The sequence below is a fragment of the Pelobates fuscus genome, chromosome 3 (assembly GCF_036172605.1).
Source record: "Pelobates fuscus isolate aPelFus1 chromosome 3, aPelFus1.pri, whole genome shotgun sequence".
Lineage (NCBI taxonomy): Eukaryota > Metazoa > Chordata > Amphibia > Anura > Pelobatidae > Pelobates > Pelobates fuscus.
Window position 1 is genome coordinate 392,150,193 of NC_086319.1, and position 13,682 is coordinate 392,163,874.

At 38.7% G+C, this 13,682-nt stretch overlaps 3 non-coding genes across 3 annotated transcripts; 1 reads left to right on the forward strand and 2 right to left on the reverse strand.

Annotated features, from left to right (window-relative positions):
• Positions 1–3,774: 3,774 nt before the first annotated feature.
• Positions 3,775–3,848, reverse strand: TRNAT-AGU (transfer RNA threonine (anticodon AGU)). Its single transcript has one exon. It is a non-coding gene; the product is annotated as a tRNA-Thr (tRNA).
• Positions 3,849–5,254: 1,406 nt separating this feature from the next.
• On the reverse strand, positions 5,255–5,328 carry TRNAT-AGU (transfer RNA threonine (anticodon AGU)). The gene has a single exon. It is a non-coding gene; the product is annotated as a tRNA-Thr (tRNA).
• Positions 5,329–11,921: 6,593 nt separating this feature from the next.
• Positions 11,922–11,993, forward strand: TRNAE-UUC (transfer RNA glutamic acid (anticodon UUC)). The gene has a single exon. It is a non-coding gene; the product is annotated as a tRNA-Glu (tRNA).
• The last annotated feature ends 1,689 nt before the right edge of the window (positions 11,994–13,682 follow it).

Here is a 13,682-nt window from a genome sequence, read left to right on the forward strand (position 1 = left end):
TTGTGGGCAATAAGTAGGGAAAGTAGCAGAGTATCCTATATTCGTGTCTGTCACTTCCCTTATGCTCTTTAACCCATATTTTTTTTTTACAATTTGTATTAGGCAAGTAGAAGGATGTACATATATCTTGTATATTGTAAAGATGTACTCATTTGTGTCAAGCATGCAGAAAAAATGATTGGGGCATAAATGAAAAAACATATATCAATAAACTGTGCATTAAATTGAAATACAATGAAAATTGACATTCCCACAGCATGTATATAAATCCTTTTAAAGCTTTTTCGCATGTTTATAAATCCTTTTAAAACTTTTTCGCATGCACAAATTAGATAATGATGATTGCTGGCGGGGCTGTGGTTCCCGGGGCACGTATATCCACATGTGGTGGGAATGTCCGAAACTCACCGGCTTCTGGAGGTCAGTAGAAGACCTCTTAAGGCAGACATTCAACAGACCCCTTCGTATGGATCCCTGGGTATATCTACTCAATAGATCTCTCGATGGTTGGACCAGGAGGGAACAAAACTTGGTACGTAAAATAACCCTAAGCGAGCGCCGTGCTATACCGTTTGCGCGGCTTTCCCCGGAGGGCCCGAACTTCCCCGGAGTGATATCTAGGATTAGGGAATGTAGAATAATGGATGACTTAACTGCTAGAGTGCGGGGGACGATGGCATTGTTTCAAAAGACATGGGAACCGTGGGACAATAGCCTGCTGGGTTTGAGCAGTGTTTGACGGCGCTGCTTTTTGTTTGCGGAGCCCCCCCCCCTCTCTCTCTCTCTTTCCTTCTCTCCTCGCCCCTACCCTGCTCTTTATGCTCCGGCGGCCTCACCTTTTTCCTCTCTCTTTGCTCTGGCTTTTCACTTTTTCCAGTCTCACCCTTTTTCTTGTTTTTAAATTTTCTCTCTCCCCTCCCTCTGGTCTCTCCATGAGTGGAGTTTTTTTTTTCCTCTTTTACACCTCCTTCAGATGCGAAGATACGGTTGGATGAACAATGTAGTCTGTGAGCAGGTTGGGCACTCACGTGGATTGGGATCGCTGTCTAGCTGCCATACAAGTAGCACACTACAATACCAAACTTTAGACAGCGGACACCTTGGACACATATCAGGGAATGGCATGTGATGTCAATATACCAATATACATTGTGGTCAGGTGCAATGAATGTATTGTTTCCATTATTTCCCCGATTTATCCTGGGTTTATATCATAGCCGTAGTGCCTCTTTTTATATCAACATACTACGCAAGTAGCTAGGCTGCCATTACCCATCATCACGGAATCCGATTTTGCTTATGTATGGAGTGCTGCATGTCATCCAACTCACTGTTCCCAAATAGAATTGTGTGTTATGATTTTCCTTTTTTACACTTATGCCTTAAAAATGTGCTGTATTAACCTATTACGTTCTCAAATACTGTAAGATGCACACAGACGCTTGTCTGGCTCTGTGTAATTATTGTTGATACGTGCACGACAAAAATAAAGAATTTAAAAAAAATAAAAAAATTAAAAAAATTTAATGCAAGCTATTGTGACACCAGATATGAGTGGTGGCACTGGGCAGGTGGGCAAAGTATCCACTGTGAGCCTGACACACAGACGCTTGCAGACAACTAACTGCTATTCAATCTATTACAGTGAAAACAAGTTTGTGGGTTTTTAAATGCACGCTATTGTGCCACCAGATATGAGTGGCACTGTGCACACTGGCAGAGTACACGCTGTTGGCCTGACACACAGACGCTAACAGACAACTAACTGCTAATTAATCTATTACAGTGTAAAAAAAAAAATTGTTTTTAAATGCAAGCTATTGTGACACCAGATATGAGTGGTGGCACTGGGCAAGTGGGCACAGTATCTACTGTGAGTCTGACACACAGACGCTTGGAGAAAGAAAAGAAAGAAAAGCCAAGCATGATGTTCTACCACCTGAGTGAAAAATCAAGAAGAACCTTAAGCAATACGCCAAATGCAAACCCTTGCCATGCCTGGTTAAATGGTAAATCGCTTAGCTTCTCTGGAGAATCTTTGGATTGGCTGATTTTCCCATATAATGAAATGCTGACATTTTTGGAGACCTTTCTGCACGTTTGCCGTCATGTTCCTTGTGTCCAAAAGATACTTGGGAGTAAAATCTATCACCGAAAAGAAAGTTTTGGCAACCTTGCGGAAGCTAAAAGCACCCTGTCTAATGTGCTCTTGGAGGAAGTACGTTTTTGCAAAGGTGGCGTGGCCTTCTTTGATATCAGCAATATGCCTTAAAAGGGTTTAGGCGAGTAAAACTATTAGAGTGTCAGTGTCTTGATGTTAATGTAAGGTGCCTTGAATCTAAATTTTTGACATGTTTGCAAGACATGACTTCATTGGAAGGTCCTGGATTGGTAAAAAACTATCTGCATATAATCCTCAAGGGCTGCTTTCTTGTGCTTTAGGCAGAAGCGACAATTTCCATTTCAAGCAAAAGTCATTTTTTCCCTGCCAAATACTAACATTAGGTTTATTGAATGTTGATGTGTTCTTTAGAAAAGTCCTGTTCTGTGCACATAAAATGAAACGGGTAGTAAATTCTCTCATCCAGGATGTATTGGAAGACGAGGTTTATTTCTATATTCTAACTAGGAGCAATCTTCAATCCGGTGCGGATAGAATAGTGAACCGGAGACATCTACTTATATGGGTGAGATTAAAAGGTGACTAAAGAAGAAAAGCTAAGGACAATTCCAATACCGGGAGTCGAACCCGGGCTGCCTGGGAGAAGACCAGGAATCCTAACCGCTAGACCATATGGGAAGCTCTGTCACCTGTACTCTAGAGTGGGTAACACAAGACAACCAAAAGTTCTTGGCATTTTAAAAGGTTTCCTAGAATTATTAGTTTTCACCTCTATGTCTGAAAAACCAGGAATCCTAAATGCGAGACCAAGTGAAAAGCTTAACTTATTTTGACACGGATCGGTTGTGTAATTTATGTGCCATAACGCAAGAGATGTAGATTCGGTGCAATAATGATGAGGGACATAAGATAGTTTTCCAATTCTAGAACTAAAATAGGCACTGCTGAGATTCGAACTCAGGATCTCTGCATTCTGTGTTTTGGTTACTTTTATGGATGGCCATTGCCTTTCTTCCCCATGCCTCCATCTTGTCCACAGCTGCCATCACAGGTCCCAGCATATTGAGAGAGAGTATTCAGGACTTTCAAATTATAGATTGAGAATGTGCAAGGAAATATTTAGAAAGGTTTTAAAAGAGAACTGTTACTTAATGGCCAAAATCAGATTAGCAGCTGAATAATTCTTGGAATCTTTGCTGGATATTAAAAAGATGGTTGCCAACGGGATGGCTTTCTCACTTGAACACGTAGAGCCTTATAGTTGTAATCCGGGGGCACAGATTATGCTTCCAAAGCACGTCTCTGTGCTATATGTCTCCTGGAAGAAGTCTTCTTTGGAAAACCCTTTGAGAAAGTTGATGGGAAAAAGGCCTTGCTTTCACAAGAAACAAAAAGGTTTAATCAAACATTCTAGGGGATCAAATAAACTGAGAATGACCCTGTGAAGTAAATAAGATAGACACATATAGTATCTCCTTTTTAAACTGCCAGAGAAGCAAATACAAATTTTAGGTTGATGAATTTTCAGTCAACATATATTTAATATATAGTGGTTGTTCTTGTGTGATTTATGTGCCATAACGCAAGAGATGTAGATTCGGTGCAATAATGATGAGGGACATAAGATAGTTTTCCAATTCTAGAACTAAAATAGGCACTGCTGAGATTCGAACTCAGGATCTCCTGTTTACTAGACAGGCGCTTTAACCAACTAAGCCACAGCGCCACAACATACTGGCTCATGCCTTGTTTTACGTCTTCCAAATGGTGGCAGATTGGACCTTTCTCTATCCAAGAGATACATCATTGGAGGATTAATTGACATCAATCCATCTTTATAGCAAATGCATCTCAGTTGTCAACAAACATTCAAATATTGCCTGCAGCTTTGAAGGTAATAAACTACATTTCCACACTGGTCGTGGCAGTATCAGTTTTGAAGATTAACTTTGTCCCAGTGGCACAAGATTGGAACTTAAATGATTGATTAATTGATAGAGGATAAATATAGCTCTAAAAGATCCCCCTCCTTTCATACTCCACTCTATTCTCCTTTGCTCACTCAATTCCCTCAGTCATAATAATTTTACCAAAGTGAACTTTCTTTTCTGACCACTATCCATGTCTAGCATGGGTATACAAAGAATGCTGAATGCTGCCTCTGCAGGACACATTGTACTATAGGAAACCACCTTCTCCGCCTTGAGTTGTGCAACTAATTCACCAAACTCTGCGTTCTGTGTTTGGGTCTGGGTTTTGGTTACTTTTATGGATGGCCATTGCCTTTCTTCCCCATGCCTCCGTCTTGTCCACAGCTGCCATCACAGGTCCCAGCATATTGAGAGAGATTATTCAGGACTTTCAAATTATAGATTGAGAATGTGCAAGGAAATATTTAGAAAGGTTTTAAAAGAGAACTGTTACTTAATGGCCAAAATCAGATTAGCAGCTGAATAATTCTTGGAATCTTTGCTGGATATTAAAAAGATGGTTGCCAACGGGATGGCTTTCTCACTTGAACACGTAGAGCCTTATAGTTGTAATCCGGGGGCACAGATTATGCTTCCAAAGCACGTCTCTGTGCTATATGTCTCCTGGAAGAAGTCTTCTTTGGAAAACCCTTTGAGAAAGTTGATGGGAAAAAGGCCTTGCTTTCACAAGAAACAACAAGTTTTAATCAAACATTCTAGGGGATCAAATAAACTGAGAATGACCCTGTGAAGTAAATAAGATAGACACATATAGTATCTCCTTTTTAAACTGCCAGAGAAGCAAATACAAATTTTAGGTTGATGAATTTTCAGTCAACATATATTTAATATATAGTGGTTGTTCTTGTGTGATTTATGTGCCATAACGCAAGAGATGTAGATTCGGTGCTGTAATGATGAGGGACATAAGATAGTTTTCCAATTCACCCTGTGAAGTAAATAAGATAGACACATATAGTATCTCCTTTTTAAACTGCCAGAGAAGCAAATACAAATTTTAGGTTGATGAATTTTCATTCAACATATATTTAATATATAGTGGTTGTTCTTGTGTGATTTATGTGCCATAACGCAAGAGATGTAGATTCGGTGCAATAATGATGAGGCACATAAGATAGTTTTCCAATTCTAGAACTAAAATAGGCACTGCTGAGATTCGAACTCAGGATCTCCTGTTTACTAGACAGGCGCTTTAACCAACTAAGCCACAGCGCCACAACATACTGGCTCATGCCTTGTTTTACGTTTTCCAAATGGTGGCAGATTGGACCTTTCTCTATCCAAGAGATACATCATTGGAGGATTAATTGACATCAATCCATCTTTATAGCAAATGCTTCTCAGTTGTCAACAAACATTCAAATATTGCCTGCAGCTTTGAAGGTAATAAACTACATTTCCACACTGGCCGTGGCAGTATCAGTTTTGAAGATTAACTTTGTCCCAGTGGCACAAGATTGGAACTTGAATGATTGATTAATTGATAGAGGATAACCATAGCTCTAAAAGACCCCCCTCCTTTCATACTCCACTCTATTCTCCTTTGCTCACTCAATTCCCTCAGTCATAATAATTTTACCAAAGTGAACTTTCTTTTCTGACCACTATCCATGTCTAGCATGGGTATACAAAGAATGCTGAATGCTGCCTCTGCAGGACACATTGTACTATAGGAAACCACCTTCTCCGCCTTGAGTTGTGCAGCTAATTCACCAAACTCTGCGTTCTGTGTTTGGGTCTGGGTTTTGGTTACTTTTATGGATGGCCATTGCCTTTCTTCCCCATGCCTCCGTCTTGTCCACAGCTGCCATCACAGGTCCCAGCATATTGAGAGAGATTATTCAGGACTTTCAAATTATAGATTGAGAATGTGCAAGGAAATATTTAGAAAGGTTTTAAAAGAGAACTGTTACTTAATGGCCAAAATCAGATTAGCAGCTGAATAATTCTTGGAATCTTTGCTGGATATTAAAAAGATGGTTGCCAACGGGATGGCTTTCTCACTTGAACACGTAGAGCCTTATAGTTGTAATCCGGGGGCACAGATTATGCTTCCAAAGCACGTCTCTGTGCTATATGTCTCCTGGAAGAAGTCTTCTTTGGAAAACCCTTTGAGAAAGTTGATGGGAAAAAGGCCTTGCTTTCACAAGAAACAAAAAGGTTTAATCAAACATTCTAGGGGATCAAATAAACTGAGAATGACCCTGTGAAGTAAATAAGATAGACACATATAGTATCTCCTTTTTAAACTGCCAGAGAAGCAAATACAAATTTTAGGTTGATGAATTTTCAGTCAACATATATTTAATATATAGTGGTTGTTCTTGTGTGATTTATGTGCCATAACGCAAGAGATGTAGATTCGGTGCAGTAGTGATGAGGGACATAAGATAGTTTTCCAATTCTAGAGCTAAAATAGGCGCTGCTGAGATTCGAACTCAGGATCTCCTGTTTACTAGACAGGCGCTTTAACCCCTTAAGGACAGAGCTTCAGAAGCTTGACTTACGCTTAATGACACAAGCAATTTTTGCATTTTCTTGCTGTTTGCGTTCAACTGCAATTTGCATCTCTCTCATTTATTGCACCGGCACATATTATATACTGTTTTTTAAAGGACAGAAAGGGCTTTAATTTGATATAACATATATATATATAAATGCTTACTTATTATAAAAAAAATACAGAAAAATGCAAAAAAAATGAAAAATATTGTTTTTTTTTACAGTTTTTGCAATCATAATGTGTGCATAATTAGTGCAGGTTAAGGAAAGTAATTAAAAATAAATTCATTTATTTGTTCTGATTTACAGAATATATAATGTGTCTGGGATTTTAAGTTTTTTTTGGTAGTTACAGGTCACAAAGCACAAGGAGTAAAATAAAATTTTAATGTGGAGCGATTTTAGAATTTGGTATGTTTGTCTTGTAAGCCTAATAGCCATAAAATAAAACAAAATTGCCACACAAAAGTATATATTTATATAAAGTAGACATCACAGGCTATTTACCTAAGGTTGTTTTGACACTTTCTACGTAGCCATTTTACCGCCAACCTCTGCTAAATATTGGAGTAAAATTGTGTTTTTGGGGGGTTTTCGCACACAAACGTATAACAAAGAACTTCTCATGTGTATTTTGTAAAGTTGGTGTGTGCTATTCCTGTACAAAGTTTTATTATGTGTTCAGTTACTTCTGCTGAGTACAACGGTACCCCCATTGTATGTCTTTGGCACTATTTTGTGAAGCTACAGTGCCATATAGGAGACCTGTCCTTTTCAGTATTCACAGTAGAATTTTGAGAGACGGATTTAATGAGCCTATGCTTCCATTTGGGGTATTATAACAGTTTGACTGTTCAAAAACCCCAACAAAGGCCTACCATTTGTAAAAGTAGACACTCCAGGGTATCTCATAAGGTGCATATTGTGCCTTAACATGCCCCCATTTTTTTACCATTACATGCCAAAGTATGTGGTAAAAAATAATTTTGTGCATTTTTTACATACGGATTGCATTTTTGCTGGGCATTTTGTATATTTCATATGTGCCACTAAGTTCAAACCCCCCAAATTATGCTCAGCTAAGTCTTCTGAGTAAAAGGACACCCCCATTGTATGTCTATGGCACTATTTCGTGAAGCTACAGTGCCATACAGGAGACCTGTCCTTTTCAGTATTCACAGTAGAATTTTGAGAGACGGATTTAATGAGCCTATGCTTCCATTTGGGGTATTATAACAGTTTGACTGTTCAAAAACCCCCACAAAGGCCTACCATTTGTAAAAGTAGACACTCCAGGGTATCTCATAAGGTGCATATTGTGCCTTAACATGCCCCCATTTTTTTACCATTACATGCCAAAGTATGTGGTAAAAAATAATTTTGTGCATTTTTTACATACGGATTGCATTTTTGCTGGGCATTTTGTATATTTCATATGTGCCACTAAGTTCAAACCCCCCAAATTATGCTCAGCTAAGTCTTCTGAGTAAAAGGACACCCCCATTGTATGTCTATGGCACTATTTCGTGAAGCTACAGTGCCATACAGGAGACCTGTCCTTTTCAGTATTCACAGTAGAATTTTGAGAGACGGATTTAATGAGCCTATGCTTCCATTTGGGGTATTATAACAGTTTGACTGTTCAAAAACCCCCACAAAGGCCTACCATTTGTAAAAGTAGACACTCCAGGGTATCTCATAAGGTGCATATTGTGCCTTAACATGCCCCCATTTTTTTACCATTACATGCCAAAGTATGTGGTAAAAAATAATTTTGTGCATTTTTTACATACGGATTGCATTTTTGCTGGGCATTTTGTATATTTCATATGTGCCACTAAGTTCAAACCCCCCAAATTATGCTCAGCTAAGTCTTCTGAGTAAAAAGACATCCCCAATGAATGTCTTTGGCACTATTTTGTGAAGCTACAGTGGCATATTGGAGACCAAGCCATATCAGTTTTTACAGAACTTTGAATTTTGACGCTGGGCCTATGTGCAATTTCCAAGCATCTTCGTAAGTTTTAAATTCAAACTACCCCACAAAGGCCTACCATTTCTTAAAGTAGACACCCCAGGGTATTTCAAAAGGCATATTTTGAACCTTAGCGTGGGATAATTTTTCCGCTAGCTTGTACCAGGTGTAGTGGTAATAAGCGTTTTTTCTGCCTTTTTGACACACAAAGTGAGTTTGCACAGTATATTTTGCAAACCTTATGTGTACCACCACTCTATAATACTTTATATGTTGCTCAGCTATGTCGGCTGAGTACAAAAATACCCCCGTATGTACCTTTGCCAGGTATATGTGGACATCGGAGGGGCACATTTGGGACACAGCCATTCCATTTTTTTTCAAACTTTAAATTTTTACGCTGTGCCCATGTCCCATTTTAGAGTATTTTACCAGGCTATATAATCCAAATACCCCATAAAGCCATACCATTTCTTAAAGAAGACATCCCAGGGTATTTCAAAAGGCATATTTTGAAAATTAGTGTGGGATTATTTTTCCGCTAGCTTGTACCAGGTGTAGTGGTAATAAGCGTTTTTTCTGCCTTTTTGACACACAAAGTGAGTTTGCACAGTATATTTTGAAAACCTTATGTGTACCACCACTCTATAATACTTTATATGTTGCTCAGCTATGTCGGCTGAGTACAAAAATACCCCCGTATGTACCTTTGCCAGGTATATGTGGACATCGGAGGGGCACATTTGGGACACAGCCATTCCATTTTTTTTCAAACTTTAAATTTTTACGCTGTGCCCATGTCCCATTTTAGAGTATTTTACCAGGCTATATAATCCAAATACCCCATAAAGCCATACCATTTCTTAAAGAAGACATCCCAGGGTATTTCAAAAGGCATATTTTGAACCTTAGCGTGGGATCATTTTTCCGCTAGCTTGTACCAGGTGTAGTGGTAATGAGCGTTATTAAATTAATTTTGTAACTTTTTAAAACTTTTTTTACTTTTTAAAACTATTTTTTAAACTTTTGTTTTGCTTATTCATTTTTTTAAAGTTTCCTAAACTTTCGTAAAACTTTTTTTTTACAGATTTAACATTTTTCTAAGCTTTTTCTTTTACCGTTAACCCCTAACTAGCAGTAAGCAGCACTAACAGTAAATTCCCCATTTTCCCATAACTCCCACCCACCCCAGCTAGCAAAATATTTAATTATACAATATTTAAATTAGTTAATTAAATTAATTTAACCCCTGAGGGTTAAAAAATAAATAAAAGTTAATCGTCAGGGGTTAAAAAAAAATTAGATCACAGTATAATACTGTGATCTGTATTTTGATCACTGTAGGCAGTGATAGACTGGCAGGTAAGGGGTTAATTTTTATTTGGACTGGGTAAAGGGTTTATTTTTTTTTTTTTTTTTACTTAAACGTTATTAAAACTTTTTTTTTTACTTAATTTTTTAACTTTTTAAAGCTTATTTTAAAACTTTTTTTAACGTTAACCCCTAGTTAGCCTAACACTAAATCCCCCAATTCCCCACTAACTTCCACCCTCCCCAGCTAGCTAAATTTATCATTTTAAAATATTTAAATTAATTAATAAAATAAATTTAACCCCTGAGGGTTAAAAAAAAAAAGAATTAACCCTCAGGGGTTAAAAAAAAAATCAGATCATATTAAAATGTAATCCCTGCCAATTGATCACTGTAGTCAGTGATCAATTGGCAGGGAAGGGGTTAATTTTTTATTAATATGGGTAAAGGGGGGTGGGATTTTAATTTAACTTTTTTTTTTTTTAACACCAGGGGGCAGGATCATCACTGATCCGGCTCCCTGCACTTCACAGTGAACCCGGAAGTGCAGGGAGGCGGAGGTGAGTATACAGAGCACATGTGCCCGCTCTGACATGCTGTCAGAGCGGGCACATGAGCTGGGACAGCCCGATCCGGTGCTCCCGGTCTGCCTCTAATGCAGAGGCAGACCGGAGCACCATTAACCCCACGATCGCCGCGATTGCGGCGATCTGGGGTTAATTTTACCGCGTGACGGACGAGGTCCGTCACCCGTCGTTAAGGGCATCCCCAGGATGACGGACCTCGTCCGTCACCCGTCGTGAAGGGGTTAACCAACTAAGCCACAGCACCACAACATACTGGCTCATGCCTTGTTTTATATATCTCATAAATATAAGTAGATGTCTCCAGTTTACTATTCTATCCGCACCAGATTGAAGATTGCTCCTAGTCAGATTATAGAAATAAACATCGTATTCCAATACATCCTGGATGAGAGAATTTACTACACGTTACATTTTATGTGCACAGAACAGGACTTTTCTAAAGAACACATCAACATTCAATAAACAAAATGTTATTATTTGGCAGGGAAAAAAATGACTTTTGCTTGAAATGGTTATTGTCGCTTCTGCCTAAAGCACAAGAAAGCGGCCCTTGAGGATTATATGCAGATAGATTAGTTTTTTACCAATCCAGGACCTTCCAATGAAGTCATGTCTTGCAAACATGTCAAAAAATTAGATTCAATGCACCTTGCATTAACATCAAGACACTGACGCTCTAATAGTTTTACTCGTTTAAATCCTTTTAAGGCATATTGCTGATATCAAAGAAGGCCACGCCACCTTTGCAAAAACTTACTTCCTCCAAGAGCATTTTAGAACGGGTGCTTTTAGCTTCTGCAAGGTTGCCAAAACCTTTCTTTTCGGTGATAGATTTTACTCCCAAGTATCTTTTGGACACAAGGAACATGACGGCAAAGGTGCCAAAAGGTCTCCAAAAATGCCAGCATTTCATTATATGGGAAAATCAGTCAATCAAAAGATTCTCCAGAGAAGCTAAACGATTTACCATTTAACCAGGCATGGCAAGGGTTTGCATTTGGCGTATTGCTTAAGGTTCTTCTTGATTTTTCACTCAGGTGGTAGAACATCATGCTTGGTGGCTTTCTTTTCTTGACCTAAAGCAGCCTATCAATGCAGTGCTGTGATATATTTATTCCAGAAGATGTATGAAGAATCTTGCGAAGTGTGGAGTTTGTGAGCTCCCAAACATAGCTCAATGTTTAACCCCGCTCCAAAGAGGATAATGCCTTTTTGCAAGAGCTTCCTTTTCTTGCATAATCTTCAGGCAACCTTCTCCTTATGTCAACCGATCCGTGTTAAAACAAGTTAAGCTTTTCACTTGGTCTGGCATTTAGGATTCTTTGGTTTTTCAGACATAGAGGTGAAAACTAATCATTTTAGGAAACCTTTCAAAATGCCAAGAACTTTTGGTTGTCTTGTGTTACCCACTCTAGAGCAAGGGTGACAGAGCTTCCCATATGGTCTAGCGGTTAGGATTCCTGGTTTTCACCCAGGCGGCCCGGGTTCGACTCCCGGTATGGGAATTGTCCTTAGCTTTTCTTCTTTAGTCACATTTTAATCTCACCCATATAAGTAAATGTCTCCGGTTTACTATGCGATCCGCACCGGATTGATGATTGCTCCTAGTCAGATTATAGAAATAAACATCTTATTCCAATACATGCTGGATTAGAGAATTTACTACACGGTACATTTTATGTGCACAGAACAGGACTTTTCTAAAGAACACATCAACATTCAATAAACAAAATGTTATTATTTGGCAGGGAAAAAAATGACTTTTGCTTGAAATGGAAATTGTCGCTTCTGCCTAAAGCACAAGAAAGCGGCCCTTGAGGATTATATGCAGATAGATTAGTTTTTTACCAATCCAGGACCTTCCAATGAAGTCATGTCTTGCAAGCATGTCAAAAAATTAGATTCAATGCACCTTGCATTAACATCAAGACACTGACGCTCTAATAGTTTTACTCGTTTAAACCCTTTTAAGGCATATTGCTGATTTCAAAGAAGGCCACGCCACCTTTGCAAAAACTTACTTCCTCCAAGAGCACTTTAGAACGGGTGCTTTTAGCTTCCACAAGGTTGCCAAAACCTTTCTTTTCGGTGATAGATTTTACTCCCAAGTATCTTTTGGACACAAGGAACATGACGGCAAAGGTGCCAAAAGGTCTCCAAAAATGCCAGCATTTCATTATATGGGAAAATCGGTCAATCAAAAGATTCTCCAGAGAAGCTAAACGATTTACCATTTAACCAGGCATGGCAAGGGTTTGCATTTGGCGTATTGCTTAAGGTTCTTCTTGATTTTTCACTCAGGTGGTAGAACATCATGCTTGGTGGCTTTCTTTTCTTGACCTTAAGCAGCCTATCAATGCAGTGCTGTGATATATTTATTCCAGAAGATGTATGAAGAATCTTGCGAAGAGTGGAGTTTGTGAGCTCCCAAACATAGCTCAATGTTTAACCCCGCTCCAAAGAGGATAATGCCTTTTTTGCAAGAGCTTCCTTTTCTTGCATAATCTTCAGGCAACCTTCTCCTTATGTCAACCGATCCGTGCCAAAATAAGTTAAGCTTTTCACTTGGTCTCGCATTTAGGATTCCTGGTTTTTCAGACATAGAGGTGAAAACTAATCATTTTAGGAAACCTTTCAAAATGCCAAGAACTTTTGGTTGTCTTGTGTTACCCACTCTAGAGCAAGGGTGACAGAGCTTCCCATATGGTCTAGCGGTTAGGATTACTGGTTAGGATTCCTGGAATTGTCCTTAGATTTTCTTCTTTAGTCACCTTTTAATCTCACCCATATAAGTAGTTGTCTCCGGTTTACTATTCTATCCGCACTGGATTGAAGATTGCTCCTAGTCAGATTATAGAAATAAACATCGTATTCCAATACATCCTGGATGAGAGAATTTACTACACGTAACATTTTATGTGCACAGAACAGGACTTTTCTAAAGAACACATCAACATTCAATAAACAAAATGTTATTATTTGGCAGGGAAAAAAATGACTTTCGCTTGAAATGGAAATTGTCGCTTCTGCCTAAAGCACAATAAAGCGGCCCTTGAGGATTATATGCAGATAGATTATTTTTTTTTACCAATCCAGGACCTTCCAATGAAGTCATGTCTTGCAAACATGTCAAAAAATTAGATTCAATGCACCTTGCATTAACATCAAGACACTGACGCTCTAATAGTTTTACT